The sequence below is a fragment of the Mustela nigripes genome, chromosome 5 (genome assembly GCF_022355385.1).
Source record: "Mustela nigripes isolate SB6536 chromosome 5, MUSNIG.SB6536, whole genome shotgun sequence".
NCBI lineage: Eukaryota > Metazoa > Chordata > Mammalia > Carnivora > Mustelidae > Mustela > Mustela nigripes.
The window spans coordinates 21,122,432-21,140,345 of record NC_081561.1 but is presented as its reverse complement, the minus strand read 5'-3'; the positions used below and the strand labels follow the sequence as shown (position 1 = coordinate 21,140,345).

The 17,914-nt window shown below is 40.6% G+C and overlaps 1 long non-coding RNA gene across 1 annotated transcript in view; it reads right to left on the bottom strand.

Moving 5' to 3' along the window:
- Positions 1–5,750: 5,750 nt before the first annotated feature.
- LOC132017138 (uncharacterized) overlaps positions 5,751–17,914 on the bottom strand; it is a 49,247-nt gene continuing 37,083 nt past the window's right edge. Inside the window, exons 2-3 of the long non-coding RNA XR_009404178.1 lie at positions 9,831–9,961; positions 5,751–6,973 (exon numbers count right to left, since the gene is read on the bottom strand). This is a non-coding gene — a long non-coding RNA (uncharacterized LOC132017138). The remainder of the gene's footprint in view (positions 6,974–9,830; positions 9,962–17,914) is intronic.

The following is a 17,914-nucleotide window of genomic DNA, read 5'->3' as shown; positions in this document are numbered from 1 at the left end:
GTTCTCCAAAGAGGCTGCATCAACTTGCATTCCCACCAACAGTGGAAGAGGGTTCCCATTTCTCCACATCCCCTCCCACACATGTTGTTTCCTGTCTTGTTAATTTTGGCCATCCAAACTGGTGTAAGGTGATATCTCAATGTGGTTTTAATTTGAATCTCCCTGATGGCTAGTGATGATGAACATTTTCTCGTGTGTCTGATAGCCATTTGTATGTCTTCACTGGAGAAGTGTCTGTTCATATCTTCTGCCCATTTTTTGATAGGAGTGTCTGTTTTGTGTGTGTTGAGTTTGAGGAGTTCTTTATAGATCCTGGATATCAACCTTTTGTCTGTACTGTCATTTGCAAATATCTTCTCCCATTCCGTGGGTTGCCTCTTTGTTTTCTGGACTATTTCCTTTGCTGTGCAGAACCTTTTGATTTTGATGAAGTCCCAAAAGTTCATTTTCACTTTTGTTTCCTTTGCCTTTGGAGACGTATCTTGAAAAAAGTTGCTGTTGCTGTTATCGAAGAGATTACTGCCTATGTTCTCCTCTAGGATTCTGATGGATTCCTGTATCATGTTGAGGTCTTTTATTCATTTTGAGTTTATCTTTGTGTATGGTGTAAGAGAATGGTCGAGTTTCATTCTTCTACATATAGCTGCCCAGTTTTCCCAGCACGGTTTATTGAAGAGACTTTTTTCCACTCTTTATTTTTTCCTGGTTTGTCGAAGATTATTTGACCATAGAGTTGAGGTTCCATATCTGGGCTCTCTACTCTGTTCCACTGGTCGATGTGTCTGTTTTTATGCCAGTACCATGCTGTCTTGGTGATCACAGCTTTGTAGTAAAGCTTGAAATCAGGTAACGTGATGCCCCCCATTTTATTTTTGTTTTTCAACATTTCCTTAGCAATGCGGGGTCTCCTCTGATTCCATATAAATTTTTGGATTATTTGCTCCAGCTCTTTGAAGAATACTGGTGGAATTTTGATCGGAATGGCATTTAAAAGTATAGATTGCTCTAGGCAGTATAGACATTTTAACAATGTTTATTCTTCCGATCCAAGAGCATGGAATGATATTATTTCTTCTTTGAATGTTTGGTAGAATTCTCCAGGGAATCTGTCAGGTCCTGGGCTCTTGTTTCTTGGGAGGAATTTTTTTTTTTTTTTTTAAGATTTATTTATTTGCCAGACAGAGGTCACAAGTAGGCAGGGAGGCGGGCAGAGAGGGGGGAAGCAGGCTCCTCGCTGAGCAGAGAGCCCAATGTGGGGCTCGATCCCATGACCCTGAGATCATGACCAGAGCTGAAGGCAGCGGCTTAACCCACTGAGCCATCCAGACGCCCCTCTTGGGAGGATTTTGATCACTGTTTTAATCTGTTACTAGATATTGGTCTATTCAGGTTGTCAGTTTCTTCCTGACTCAGTTTTGGAAGTTTATAGGTTTCCAGGAATGTATCCATTTCTTCTAGGTTGCTTAACTTACTGGCATGTAATTCTTGATAATAATTTCTGATGATTGCTTCTATTTCCTTGGTGTTAATTGTGATCTCTCCCCTTACATTCATAATTTTATTAATCTGGGTCCTCTTTCTTTTCTTTTGGATTAGTTTGGCCAGTGGTTTATCAATCTTATTGATTCCTTCAAAAAACCAGCTTCTAATTTCATTGATGTGTTCTACTGTATCTCTAGTTTCTATCTCATTGATCTCTGCCCTAATCTTGATTATTTCCCTTCTTGTGTGTGGGGTTGGCTTAATTTGTTGTTGATTTTCCATTTCTTTAAGGTGTAAAGAGAGCTGGTGTATTCTGGATTTTTCAAATTTTTTGAGTGAGGCTTGGATGGCTATGTATTTCCCCCTTATGACTGCCTTTGCTGTATCCCATAGGTTGTGGACCATTGTGTCTTCATTCTCATTGGTGTCCATGAATTGTTTAAGTTCTTCTTTGATTTCCTGGTTGATCCAAATATCCTTAAGCAGGATGGTCTTTAGTTTTGAAGTGTTTGAATTCCTTCCAAACTTTCTCTTGTGGTTGAGTTACAGTTTCAAGGCATTTTGGTCTGAAAATATGCAGGGAATAATCTCAGTCTTTTTGACTCTCGGTGGAGCCCTGATTTGAGACCCAGTATGTAGTCTATTCTGGAGAAAGTTCCATGTGCACTCGAGAAGAATGAGTATTCTGTTGTTTTAGGGTGGAATGTTCTGTATATATCTATGAGGTCCATCTGGTCCAATGTATCATTCAAAGTTCATGTTTCTTTTGATTTTCTGCTTGGATGATCTGTTACTGAGAGTGGCATGTTAGAATCCCCTACTATTAATGTATTTATATCAGTATGACTCTTTATATTAATTAACAGTTGTCTTATGTAGTTAGCTGCTCACATATTGGGGGCATAAATATTTACAGCTGTTAGATTTTCTTGGTGGATAGTCCCTTTAAGAATGATGTAGTGCCCTTCTGTATCTCTGACTACAGTCTTTAGTTTAAAATCTAATTTATCTGATAAGAGAATCACTACCCCAAATTTCTTTTGAGGCCCGTTGGCATGAAAGATGCTTCTCCATCCTTTCACTTTCAGTCTGGAAGTATCTTTAGGCTCCAGATGGGTGTCTTATATACAGCATATGGATGGGTCCTGTCGTTTTTCTCCAATCTGCAACCCTGTGCCGTTTTATGGGAATGTTTAGGCCATTCACATTGAGCGTGATTATGAAAGATACATTTTTATTGACATCATGTTGCCTCTGAAGTCCTTGTTTCTATAGACTGTCTCTTTAAATTTCTGTTCTATGTCACTCTTGGGTTCTATCTTATTTTATAGAAGCCCCCCCCCCCCTTAATATTTCTTGTAGTTCCAGCTTGGTGGTCACATGCTCTTTTAAGCCTTGCTGGTCTTGGAAGCTCTTTATCTCTCCATGCATTTTGAATATCAGCCTTGCTGGATAAAGTATTCTTGGCTGCATGGTCTTCTCATTTAGTGCCCTGAATATGCCTTGCCAGCCCTTTCTGGCTTGCCAGGTTTCTATGGACAGATCTGACATTATTCTGATGGACCTTACTCTGTACATAAGGTAACTCTTCACCCTAGCTGCCCTGAGAAGCTCTCGTCTAAAATTATGATTCGTCAGTTTCACAATTAAGTGCCTCAAGGTCTTTCTAGAATGTTGATCCTGGGGGGTGTTCTTTCTGCCTCTAGGACAGGAATACTTGTTTCAGTCCCCAGACTGGGAAAATTTTCATCCAGAATTTGTTCAACTATATCTTCTAGTTTTCTGTCTTTTTCCATCCCCTCAGGGATCCCAATAATTCTGATGTTGGAACGTTTCGTGACGTCATTTATTTCCCTAATTCTGTTTTCATGGCTTCTAAGTTATTTGTTCCATGCCTCTTCCTGATCCTTTTTCCCTATCAATTTGTTCTCTAGATCACTAATTCTATCGTCTGCCTCTGTTACCCTAGCCGTTACTTAGAATAGATTGGATCTCAATGATAGCATTTTTAACTTCTGCCCTGGTGGCTCTCACTTCTGCCCTTAGAGATTCTATGTTGTCACTAATGGGTATTCTCCAACCTAGCCATTGCCTGGATAATTGTTACCCTGAATTCCCTTTCTGACATACTACTTATGTCCATATCCAATAGTTCTGATGGAGAACAGTCTCTGAATTTTTCCTCTGTTGGGTGTTCCGCCTCCTAGTCATTTTGGTGAGAGGTTGTTGAGGGGATTTATAGCTGAATAGGTCAACCATGATCCAGGCAAGGTGCACCCTGGAATGCTTCCCAGTAATTGGAAGTCACCACCTCTCCGCTGGTGTCTTCTGCCCCCCGTAGAGATCCAGCATATAATCTTACATCTCAGGCTGATTTCTTGGGTGCTCAGAGTGTTCTGGTAGATATTTAGCTCACTTTAGGGACCGGTTGAAACAGGGTCTCCTACTTCTCTGCCATCTTACCCCTCTAACTTGACTCTTTTCATCTTAATTTGCCCCTGCATATCTGACATAAACTCCACTAGTTTGTGATACATTAGTCTTTTTATATTAACCTCTAGATTTAATTTGCTAATGTCTCACTTAGGATTTCTGTATTTATACTAATAAAGGATAGACTTAATTCAAATCCTCTTGGTAAATGACATTAAAAGAAAATGGGTTAAGCATTGCACTTAACACAGATTGGCTGATTGGCTAAAATGAAGTAAGTTTCTATTTTCAAGGGCAGACATTCTTGGATATACTCACAAAATAGTCTGCTCCTTCCACCTCTAGGGACAAAGGATTTTAGGGTGAGATCTCTTACACCTCAGCAAATATAGATCAATTTAAGTCATCTCAAAGAACTACCAAGTTCTTTATTTAACAATATACATTATTCAGCTATGCTTCTGTTCTATAGATAGAAGCAACTTTTGTTGGATTTCAGGGTTCTCCAAATCTGCCTGTATTCTATCCCAATTTATGCTCTGTTTCTTTCCAACATGAACTTCTAAGTTTATTCTCCATGCGGATTCAGCATCCCAGTTTATATGAGGCCTATCTGGCCCCTTCACACACAAGAGCTGGATTGACCTCAGTGCATTTGCCTACACTGTTCTAAATAATCTGACCACGGGTTTGTTATGAAGCCAGGTTCGTCCTAAAGTTAAAAGGCTAATTCCGATTCCAGCTTCATCAGAAAACATTCCTAGTAAGCTCCGGCGTAACTGATTCCCATACCTTCTCTTTTAATGGATTATCTGAAATAATAAGCAGGAGGCACATTTTCTTTAGCCTGTCTACTACTGTGACTGCTGCCTACCAGTATCTGACTTACTTCTAGTTGAGCTGTAATCCTCAGCAAAATTATAGGGTTAAGAAAAGTTATGGTACCATGGCTCTCAAAATGATGAAATAATGCATTCACCTTAGTGCTGAGTAAAGTGATATCTAAAGCTATGTACATAGAATTATTTAAAAGATTTTTGTAAAGGTTTATTTATTTGAGAGAGAGTACATGCCACGGGGGCAGACAGAGGGAGAGAGAGAATCTTAAGCAGGGTCCCTGCTCAGTGCAGAGCCTGACACAGGGCTTGAACTCAGGACCCTGAGATCATGTCCAGAGCCAAAATCAAAAGTCAGGTGCTGGGGCTCCTGGGTGGCTCAGTGGGTTAAGCATTGGGTCATAATCTCAGGGACCTGGGCTCGAGCCCCGCATCGGGCTCTCTGCTCAGCAGGTAGCCTGCTTCCCTTCCTCTCTCTCTGCCTGCCTCTCTGCCTACTTGTGATCTCTCTCTGTCAAATAAATAAAATCTTTTAAAAAGGTGTTTAACTGACTGAGCCACTTAAATATTAAAAAAACAAAAAACACAACAAGCTGCACAGAAGAAAATAGTTGATAGATGATTTTTTTTCTTCCCTTTTTTCTTATTTTCATGCATTTTCCCATGTTTTTCACAATAGACCTATATTATTTTTAAATCCTTCACCATAAAATGTTCACAATTAAGGTGGAGAAAATGTAGGTTTGTGTTGGGCATGGGTACATTGAATCTGTAGGTTTCTGTGTGTATGTGCACACTTTTTCTAAATTTGCCAAATACTAATTATGTGACTTGAAAGGAATTATTTAACTTCTCTGTGCCTCCATTTTCTCTGCTATGGAAGTGGGTATAAATACTGTTTCTTTCAGGAAGATATATGAAAATTAAATGACCTAATGTTTGAAAGACACAGATAACAGTGCCAGACAGGTAAAAATGTTCAGTAAATGGTAGCTTTTATTTTTGCTTTTATCACCACTGTTACTGTTCTCATATGGTGTGACAATTTATAGATAGGTGCATATGCAGATAAACTCTCAGTAAATGGAACAAAACATTAACAATTGTTAACACTTAGTGATGGGATTATAGGAAATTATTTTCCTTCTTTATATAACTTCTTTAGTATTTCCATAACAAACATCTGTTATTTCACATTTAGAATAGAATATTTCCAAATGTGAGGGGGGGGTCCCTTTTCCTCATGTATTGAAATGAAATACAGTATTTTGCTTGCCTGAAATGATATAATGTATCTAAGAGACACGTTTTAAGAGCTAGATGCTAAAATGCAGGGGAAACACCATATATGGAGATTTCTGCTTTGCCTTCTGCCAGCTGCGTTTTAGGAGATGGATTTACCTTCTGGATGAACTATTTTAACTTCTTGATTTATTGGGTCTGTAGGAACAACATACTCTTCTTGTGATACTTGCAAAAGCAGAAAGAGGCATGCCTTCAGTATAACACACATGTGAAATTGGCCTTACTCAGTTTTGTGTCCAGATTGTAGGAGGGCACAAAATAATCTCAGAATGCAGAAACTCAGGAAGCTGTCCCCGGAATGCTCCCGAGATCATTCTCATCTAGGGGGCCATGGCAGAGAAGGGGGCTGCGGGCCGGGTCCACTCAGGAGAGATGCCTGGATTCAGAAACGGGGTTCCTTATTGGAGGCTGTGCCCTGCGCACCCCAAGGGTTGACGGAAGGTTTAGTAAACCACAAGGCAGACCTTTCTGCCTCTCCGTTAGCACCAATGAGGCTGCAGAGGATTCAAAACCTCATGAGACCTGGAGCATGTTTGTACATGCTCAGGAGGGACTTTGATGAGCCTCAGAGGTGACGTGACCCCGGAATACGGTGAGAAGAGCACTGAGGTAGCAGTTTCCTAGTCGAGAGAGAAACCCACAGATCTCAGCATGCATATGCATGTCGGTGTGTGGCTTCTCGCATGAGCTTACTGGGTCTCACCGATAGAGACCGGCGGCCTCCAGAGCGTCAATAACGATCCCTCCAACAGCCTAAGAACGCGCGTGAGCTCATGGGGAAGCCCGAACTGGCATCCATCCGGAGCTACCAGTGGAATCTCATTCTACCGCAGCAGGTCCAGGGCTCCAGATGATAACCTGGAACGTTAGTAATCACCTGCATCCGAACAGCTGTCTTCCCCCCGGAAGATCTTTATCTGTAAAAGTAAGGGAGATGCTAGACAAATGGCTGAAGGTTTAATACCATCATTGCTTTGAAACAGCTCCGTTCAGGCTCCTTACTGGGGAGGCCCGACCTAAGGCTACCAGCAAGGGAGGAGTTTCCTAGAAGATAGCTCTATGGGAACAGAAAACCCAGCACACAGGCAGGAAAGCCTGTGGGGAGAGCCGTTTCTGTGGACGTTTGATCCTGTGCTATGTAGTGCCAGTCCAGATTCTACGTAATGGAGGTGTCTGAAACTCAAAAATGTTGGAAGGGAAGGAGTTTTATTTATCTTTTTAAAGAGCTATTTTAAAAATTAGGGACTCTTTAAACCACTGCTTAGACTACAACCAGCCTTTACGTTTGGCCAAAGCCAGAGAATTCGGTAGTGCTTTGGCAGTAAGCAGCACTGGTGGGTCTTCCAAGACCGAGAGGCTCCTAGTAGCACAGGAGATGAGAGGAGCCTGGACACAGTATTACACAGGGACTGGCTGGACCTGCTTCATGGTGTATCTAGGACATCTCTTGGTTAATATTTAGAATACCATAGTTCCTGAAAAGGTTGTGCATGTGTGGATGTGGGGTAGAGCACAGAGGTTGCCGACTGTAGGTTTTATAAGATCAGGGTTATACTAGGATGTCTTACAAAACTCTCACTTGTCCCCAGAGACCTGAGGTTGATACCTTCGCATTTTATCTACCGCAGGAAAGAATTCCTTTCTAAACCTTAATTTTATGTGTTTGAGTTAAAAACGAGAGGAAATTCTACCATTATCATTTATGTCAAAGGTTAAAGCAAAATACATGCATTATCTGAAACAAATGGTCTCCATGGAGATTTAGCCAAGAGTTGCTCTAAATCAACATTTACATCAAAGGAGGAAATATTAAAGGACTTGGGTATTTTCTTTGATACAAAAGACAGGAAAACTGATATTTAAAATAGGCCCAAGTCCTCCAAACTTGAATTAGATCAAGATGGCCGACTGACTCATTCATTGAAATTAAGGTACTTCCTGAACTTTCTACTAAATTCAGTCAAAGTCACCTAACTTCCTCAGAAGTTATCACAAATAGAGATAAGAGCAGAACACTTAGTTCAAACTGAAACTTGATGCCTATCTGTCAGAGTCGTATTGCCTAATTCTCTATGGCTATTAGGCTCCAGGAGATTATTTTTTTCCGATAACAATTAGATTGCCGCACACATTAACCTACCCCCATCTTGTGATCTTTTAGTGCAGTTCTACTCACCTATAGTAGTTCTTTAAAAGCCACTCATTTTTAATTTTTTATTTTTTTTATAAACATATATTTTTATCCCCAGGGGTACAGGTCTGTTTTAAACTATTCAATCATTTACACTTAAACTTGATAGAAGTGGACAGAAGTACACCCCACCCCCACAGGCAATGGTATGCTTCATGGGAGTGGCTGCTCGCCAGTACATTGGTCTGGAGACAGAAGAGTGGGATCAGAATGTTAGGAAAGACCTAGAAAGCCCTTCAAATGAAACTGCAATCATATATTCCATTTTGCAGAGCACTCTTGAAAATAGTTGTTTTTTATTTCTCTCTCTGCTGGGAGATGTTCTCCAACCCCTATTTTTTTTTTTTTTTAATATTAGGACGTCTTACATTTCATTTTCCCACATTTTTCAGCTCCTTTCTGAGCGCATGCAGTGTCTCCTATGCACAATTTCATTTTTACATTTTCCAGAGAATGATAATGTTTTCCATTAAAAAAAAAAGGTCGTTTCTTCAAGGTGATGCAAACTTTATCTGCAAATACTGCTAACACTACCGAAAACGTCACATTTTTAAATCCTTTTGGTTCATTACTTGAAACTAAATTCCAAACATCTGAGGAGCCCTGTCCCTCTTTAATTCCATGGACTAATCCTAAGTGCTGGGCTGTGATTCTTTCAGACATCAGAAACAGGATTACCTCAAAATTTACTTCAAAAAATGGCACCACATTATGGTTTAGAGAAAAGAATAGATCATGTTCTGATTTATCTTAAACCAAAAACACCCTGCCAAAGACACACTTCTGGATGTCCTAGAAGAAACGAACCATAGTACAATTGATCTTATGAGATGATCATCTGTGAGCCTTACCACCTAGGGAAAGGAAACTAACCTTCACAGGAAATAGAAGAATAATTAGGAGATGAATCATTTTATTATTTTACTGTTACCCGGTTTTTGTTCTGAGTTGGATTCTCCTTTCAGTAAGGATGAGGGGCTGGAAGCATGGGTTGCCCTCCAGGAGATATAATTCTTCCATGAACAGACACAGCAGAGGAACTCAGCTTCTGTTCCCATGATAAAAGCAGTACTGGGGCTACTTCCCAGGGTGCCTAACCTTGTTTGGGCTTTGAGGGTTAAATGAAGGGAAGGTATTGGGGCACATGGAGTCTTCTCCAGTCTTCTCCAGTCTTCTGTTTACATTTCTGTGTGTTTTTCAAAGATTTGAAATTCACAACATTGAAAAGTATTCGGACATCTGTGAATTCAGCATTAATACAAATGTTACCTTGTGTACCTCTCTACTAGGTCACTCTGGGATTATGAAGTGGGATTGCAGTATCTTTTATCCATTATCTTTTCCCAAACCTCTCCTGTCCAAAACATGTATAGAGTTGAGATGTCCAAGTGTCTTGACATCAACCTCAGTTTTGATCCTGAGCAAAACACGTGAAGATATGCCTCAGTATTTACTTTCCTAGCTTTACCTACTGAAGTCAACTGACCTGAACTTGTTTGACCCCAAGTTAATTCCTAGTGCTATTTTGATAATTACCCGTTACACAGAATAATAGATTTTAAAAATACACAGTAAGGGGACACCTGGATGACTCGGTTGGGTAAATGTCTGCCTTCAGCTCAGGTGATGATCCCGGGGTCCTGGAATCGAGCGCCGCATCGGGCTCCCTGCTTCTCCCTCTCTCTCCGCTGCTCCTCCTGCTTGTGCTTGCTCGCTGTCAAGTAAGTAAATAAAATCTTAAAAAAAAATACACAGTTAGAATATATTCCCTATTTCCAGAATGATGTAGTTCCATTATCACAAGGTAATAACTGAGTAGTAGTCCCTGAGGGTAGTTCGGCATGTCATTGGGGTTAAATACACATATCCTTCCTCTTTTTAAATGTCTTATACCAAAATCAAATGTAAAATATATCCCACCACTCCATCCTATCTTCATATTGTATACTTGAATTTTATCTTCATATATGTATTTGAATTTTAGTGTACAGGTATGTAGCTGTGTTGTGTGCCAGAATACAGGAAAGTTGTTTCTATTTAATTTACTACTTAACATTAATGGCGTATCATAGCCCTGAACTCTAAAGCAACAAACAGCAAAATTTTGCCAGTGTACATTCAACTAGATTTCCCAGTTTAGTCCTTTGCTGGACAGATTTCCTGTGCCTGCCTAATTGGAACACATTTATTCATTTGTCATCAGACTCCAAATTTAACTGAGTTAACATATTTTATTTAATCTTCCCCAAAGGAAATATATTGAACTTTACTAAAATAGCAGTGCTTTTTTGGGTAAAGAGGCTCCACAATAAATCTCACACACACAGAGATACAGCTAACACTTTAATATCCTGCATAGTCGTAAGGAAAACAACTGTCAGAGTAGCTTCAAGTATCATGAAATGGACCCTTCCTCTCACTCACGAGCCCTTGTGTTTCCCTTTTCTTCTATCTTTGTGAAGAAAGGTAAAACTACCTTTTATTTTAAAATACCACTTTTAAACTTATTAAAATATTATGGAAATGTATTTTGTTCTTTCAATGTATGTGGGGAAGAGTGGTTTTGTAGCTCAAGAAGGAGCACGTGTCCAAAGCCAAGTTATTTAGCAGGAATGCAAGACCAGCCTTAAAAACTCATGATTTAACATAAGGAGGCCAAGAAAGCAGTGAATGCTGGCCCAAAGAGGGAAATACAAGCAAATATATTTATTCTGCTGGAGAACTTGAGTAAAGGACCTACACAATGAGGCTGGGGCAAAGTTTTGCAGCGGGTGTTCAATAGTCTCTAATGTTTTTCCTGCAGAAGCTCATTAAGTTCTGAACAGTGAGCAGCCCGGTTTGAGATAAGGGGGGGGGAATATAAACACATACTCCAGGGACATGAATTATGAAAATAGAAGACAGACCATGTAAACAGAAGATGAAAATTTTAGAATAAACTGCTCTTTAAATAAAAAAAGAAAGAAAGAAAGAAAAAGAGTTTTGCCCCAGAACCAGACTGAGGGGGGAGAAGTCTGTAAGTCAATCACTACTTTTGACTCTTCAGCTTACAGCTATTTCTGGTTCGAATGGAAGAAGTTTTCTTTCTCAAATGAAATAAATGTTTCATTTTCCAAGATATCCTATATTAAAACATGAGTTCTCATGTGAGTTGACTCATACAGTTTATTCATTTCTCCTCATTGTTTATTATCAACTCTTGCTTCCTCTAAACTTTAGACATCAAATTTTCATAAACATTCAGGCTAAATTGTCACTGGGGTAAAAAACTGTTGAGATCATTATTAATATTTCAGGTAAGAGGTTCCTATATTTGAATTTTATGATGTGACCTCTTTTCCACAATCATGTATTATTTAGGTGGTATAATGTCAAGTTTTCATCGTATATATTTTGAAATATATAGAAAATTTTGGCTCAGGCCATCTTAATAAGGCGTGCAATAATCACAGCCTGTTCGCTTTGTTAGGCATAAGAGAGGAGGTAAGACATGACTGTCCTCAAGCAGCTTATATGAGAACAGGGCAACTAGGAAATCTGTGCCATTAAAGAAATTCCTATTTAGCATCATGGGGCTGCTTTTAGTGGAAGACGTGTTGTATTCAATTGGCGGTGGCAAAAGTATGGGCTTTCAGGCCAAATGACCATAGCATGACTTTTTTTTTTTAATTCAGTTAATTATAATGCATAATCGTTTCAGAGGGAGAGGTCAGTGGTTCATCCGTTGCATGGAACACCCAGTGCTCATTACATCACGTGCCCCCCCAACACCCATCACCCAGTTACCCCACCACCACCCCTTCCCCACCAGCAACCCTCAGTCTGTTTCCTAGAGTTAAGAGCCTCTTATGGTCTGTCTTCCTTTCTGATTTCCTCTTATTTTATTTTTCCCTTCCTTTCCCTATGATCCTCTAGTTTGCTTCTTAAATTCTGCCTATGACTGATCACTCTCTTTCTCTGACCACAGTGTGACTCTTGACTCTTAATACTTAGTACCTCTGGAGCTCTGGGTATATTATTTGACTTTTGTTCAGAGCCCCAGGCTTCTCCTTTGCAAAAGTGGTATAATAATATCGGAACTACAGAGTTGTGGTTAGGATTGAAGATATGTGTATAATGTGCCTGATCCATCATAGTTCTTGAAGTCAGTTCTTCATAACTATCTCATGTCTCTGCGTGGTCTCAGCCCTCCGAGAAAAGGTATTTCCGGCCAGTGCATGTATAAGGGCACACTCTTCCCCTTGGACATCTGCTTGCACTTACCAGACTCTACTTTGGAAACAAGGCCTCTCACAGGGCAAGTGATGGATGTCAGAAGAAGGTACCAAGGATAGTCCACAAAGATTTTAACAATGAAAAAGGATCAGGGGCTGAGGAAGGTTCATAGAAATATGTGCAGGTTGAGTTAGGCCCTCAAGAACAGCAGCATTTGGAACACACGGAGACACAGGAGGGGGAGAGGGAGAGTACTGAAGGTGACCGTGAGGGGAGTCCCTCCGGGGTCCTGTGAAAGCCAGGAGCAGTGGGGATATAGCAAGTCACTCCCGGATCACGGGGGATTTGAAAGAATTGGGAAAGGCAGGTCAAAGGCCAACAGAGGCTCCGGAGCCTGATTTATTCTAAGCCTCAGACTCCCATTTCCTGTCGGGAGGCAGGTCATTGCTCTCTGTTGGGAGCGGAGGTGGCGCTAGCCTGTGGGCACACGGGAGGAGAAGCGAGGGAAAGGGTGCGGGGCTGGGATGGGTACTCCGCCGGAGCAGCCAGAACATTCTGCCGACACCCTGCCTGGAGATGGCTCTGGGGGCGGGGGAGAGCGTGCGCTACCTCCCAGGAGCGCAGACCCCAGGGGCAGAGAGGGGGAGGCCGCCCCCAGGCTACTCTCTGGCCTGAAGCACACTGTGCCTCCAGTTCCCAAACACTCAGATTTCCCATGACTAACATGACTAAAAGAATCGAAGCTCAACAAACGTTTTGGCTGTTAAAATAGCTCTATGGCCGTGGACATTGTGAAACCCTCCATAAAATGTTTACTGGGCACATAATGAAATCTAATTACGCTTAAAGCAAAACAAACTGTGTACATAAGACCACCATGAGCTCTTCCTATAAATTTAGACCTGACCGAATTCCTTAAAATCTATTAACTGTTTTTTGGCAAGTCTGAAGTAGGACTAAAGGTGCTATTTTCGCATAAATAGCTGTAACGGTATCTTAGAATGCATAAGAATAGAAGAGAAATAGATGGAAATTGGGTCTACCTTGACATAAGATTGTATTTTTAAAATTCACATAACCTAAATAGAAAGCTTTGAATGTATTTAAATGCTTGATTAAGCCAAACCACATCATCGGGAAACTTTATTTTGATTTGGTGTTATTTTATTTGCCTTTGCATTCCCAGGAATAAAATATCACAAAGTCAATTGTGAAGAGAATTTAAAATCACATATGGCCACTTTTCTGTCTCTCCCACAAAATCGTTTGGTTCCAGCTAAACTTAGGCACACAGGCAAATGTGCCTCAACTGTAACCCTCTCCTGTTCACGGAACGGCCAGAAGTCCTTCGGAAGCCTCAAGAACACTCTCTTTGTGCATCGGGACTCCATCAACATTTACCCCTGCCCTCAGTTTACAGTCCTCTGGTCAAAAGGACTCCTTCGTAGGCACCTTATCCTAAACCTACGTGTGCGAAAGGAACATCACATCGTAAGGTCAGCAGGCCCCAGACTTTAAAGACCCTGCTTCTTAGAAAAACAAACAAACAAACAAATGAATACTTTTTGTTTCAACGCTACTTTCCAGTCTCAGGCTTTTTGCAAGATGAGACTTGCCATTAGTTTTTAACTCCTAACTTCCGGTTTTATTCTCCTATAACTGATAACCCCTTGGTAACTGTCCATATTTGGATATCAGTATATATGTAATATATAAAAATTCATACCAGGTATGAAAAATACGTAAATCGAAAAAAATATGGAAATGCAAACACGATACATACAACGTATATCCAGCATGTTTGTTTCCCCTCATGGGAGGAAACTTCCCTCCTACCTGCTTCCCCCACTCACTTCCTCCCTCCCTCCCTCCCCCCAGCTTTTCTGAATTTCTAGTGTCTCATTTGGTATAGAGGATATACATAATTTTAGTTCGCAAATCATCTTTTAATTTTATGAGAGTTTCTATTTAGCATTTCCCTATTTTTTTCCAGTTCTTTCTGGCTTTTGCATTTTTTTTTTTTTAAAGACACTATTGTTTTATTAGAGTGTGAGTGGGGAGAAGCAGAGGAGGGGGAGAGAGAGCGGGAGAGAGGGTGTGAAGCAGACTCCACAGAGAGCGGAGCCCCGCACGGGGCTCGACCACAGCAAGACAGGACCTGAGCCGAAACCAACAGGCAGATGCCCAACGGACTGAAGCACCAGGGCGTCCTGGCTTTGGCGTTTTGTGTTTTCCTAGAGCACATATTCCAATCAGGATCGAGTTAGTGAGCATATGCTGCTGCATTCTATTGTATCATTTTCACAGCTTTTGTTCCTTTGCATTTAGAATTTTGTGAATGTCAGTTGGGATGCTAACCTTTTTTTTTTAAGAAAGGACAGTGAAGGGTCACTGTCCTGCAGAATTTTTCTGATTTCTTCCATTTTAGAATTTTAAATTGGCAAATTAAATAGATTCTCAAGTCAGTACTAATGGTCTTTGTGCCTAGTTTTATGCCAAAATGACCAAATTATAATGACCACCTCTAAAATGTTTGGTTACCACGTGGAACAGACTTCTTCACCCACCAGCCCGGCTACTCCTTCACCACTGTTCTTTTTCAAAACTGCCTAAGCTGTTGCTGCCCGTTTTTTCATCCAAATGAATTTTACTATCAACCTATAAGGTTACCCAAACAAATCTTCAGGGATATTAGCTGGGACTTCTTTTATTGAAAGATTCATTTGGGGCGAGAATCGGTCTAACAGATCTACTTCATATAATCCAATTTTTCCTGGTGGACCTATAAATACTGACTGTTAAACTCCAACGCAGCTGCCTAGCCCCTGGGCTTCCATAGGTTAACGATGACGCATGATCAAACTGGCCCAGAATACTAATCTTATACATTGCTGCAGTCCATTATTATCATATCATGTTATCTGATCAGAGTCTTTCGTATGTATTATTGTATCATGATCCAGCAACAGGAAGGATGTATGTTAATTCCAAAACCACCACTACGGAGATGCTCAACACCACTGGCGGTAATTAACAGAACAAAACTAAGCTCTGGGTTTTCCAGTCACAGACCTATCAGATCACCCTCTTCAGATCCCATCGGAATAAACCACTTTCTTTTTATTCAAGAGCTAGACTAGTCACTGTTGAGGGATATACTATGTACAACCCACAAAGTACTATCTTTAAAGGGAACATAACATTTGGACTGAAAGGACATTTAGAAATTACTGACCAGCATTCTTTGATTTAATAGTTGGAAGAAACGGAGGCTAAGAAAGTGAAGCATTTTTCAAGACTGCCTAGCTAGTCGGTAGCTACACATGGTATCCATTTTTAAGCACATTTTCTGACTTTGATCTGTTGGCCTCACTCCCTGATGAACGCTACCCTGCTAAAAACATAAAACAGATCTACTGATTCGCACGTTCGGAAACTTTCAGAACCAGAGTTGATAGCTTCTCTGAGACTCAAAAGTACCAAGTGATACCCCCAAACTAGCGTTCCAAGGTTTGAATTGTCCCGCTAAGAGGCTCTTTCCGACAGCCACTAACAACCGCAACTCTATTTCTCACTGCCACCAGGACTGATAATGTTTTGCTGGGTTCAGTCGTAATCACATTAAGCGGCTCTTTAGTTCCACTGCGTTTACTCTTAACCCGAGGGGACCCAAATTATAGCATGTTTGCTACCTAGAGGTAAGAAACAAAAACTACAAACTTAGAACCCAGACTTATCAATTTTACTCTTTGGGTTTGCTTTGGTCATAAAATACGTTTTCTGAGATGAGACCTTAGCCACAGATTATGTTAGCACCTTTTTTTTTTTTTTTTAAGCTCTTCTTTAAATATCTTGGGAAGTATTTCTCTGTGTGTTAATGAGGTGGCACTGAAGTCATCAACCCATGTAAACCCTTCTTATTTTCAAGCTGCTTCATCACTTGAAAGGTCAAATCTTAGTAACAGCTTCTTAAAGTACCCAATTTGGTAGCTCTCTTAAGTATTTTTGTAAAGTATGAAACCAAAAGGTGGTGTCTCAAAGGCTTTGAGCACACATTTTGTCTTGCACACATTTTTAATTTCTAACTGGATCTGTTTTTACAAACCGAAATGGATACCATGCAACCACTAGATGGTTACCCCAGCTAACGTTGCATAGGGTGGTGGTTTCTCGATCTCGTAGATCGTGTCATTGGCTCTTAAGATGTATGTAACAAAAGGTTTCAGTGGCGCCTGGGTGGCCCAGTAGGTTAAGGCCTCTGCCTTCGGCTCAGGTCATGGGCTCAGGGTCCTGGAATCGAGCCCCACATCAGGCTCTCTGCTCAGCAGGGAACCTGCTTCCTCTTCTCTCTCTGCTTGCCTCTCTGACTACTTGTAATCTCTGTCTGTCAAATAAATAAAATCTTAAAAAAGAAATCTTAACTGCTGTTCCAGGCCCCTCAAATAATAGGGCCTTTCCCTGACCCTCCCACTTACACACACACACACACAAGATGTATGTAACAAAAAGTTTCAGTGTGGTGTCAATACTTCATTTTGCAACGGATCAATTACCTCTCGCCCAGTATCCCCACATCATCCTCTACTTTCTTTCTATCAGCCTCAACCACAGATGACTCTAATCTGGGTAGTTGCAAGTGGCAAAAACATCACAAAATTACCCATGTTGGTTCACTGCAAATTCATGGCTTTCAACCCCAACTGGTCTTGTCTGACAATACGTCTCTGTTTCCATACTCATCTCTCTTCCTCTGTCCTTTGATATTTGAAACCTTAAACTCTTTTTAGACTTCCCATTTTCTGCCACCTCCTCACTCAGAATAGACAATCTGATGAGTTTCTAACCTAAAAATCAACTCCCCCTGCTTCTTCCCACTAATCCTCCATTCTTTGTCATATTTTATGGTGGAAGATATCCCATCGTTGTACCAGACCCAATGCTTCATTTGTGGTGAAACCAATCGACTTGAAATAGGAGCACATTAGTCTGTAGATTATTTTTAATTTTTTAAAGGGTTTTATGTTATGTATGTATTTGAGGGAGAGAGAGCTCCTTCCTGGTGAGGAAGGAGCCCAATTTGGGACTCGATCCCAGGACCCTGAAATCATGATTTAAGCCAAAGACAGATGCTTAACCGACTGAGCCACCGAGGAGCCTCATGAGTCTGCATACTGTTGTACATACTTCTTTACCTTGCATTTTTTATGACTGGCTTCCTCGTCAGGGCTGTGACCTGGTCTACAGTGTTCCCACTAGCCTGGAAGAGTATATGACACAAAATTGATGCTTAGCAATGTTAAATGTGGGAAATAACAACTATTTTTTTTTATGTCCTAAAACTGATTTCATTCAGTAGTTACATAATGCTAAACATCAATACACATGCTCAGTTCTTGTTTAAACTTGGATGAAATGCTAAGTATATCCCACTCCCACTCATGTGGATTGTATT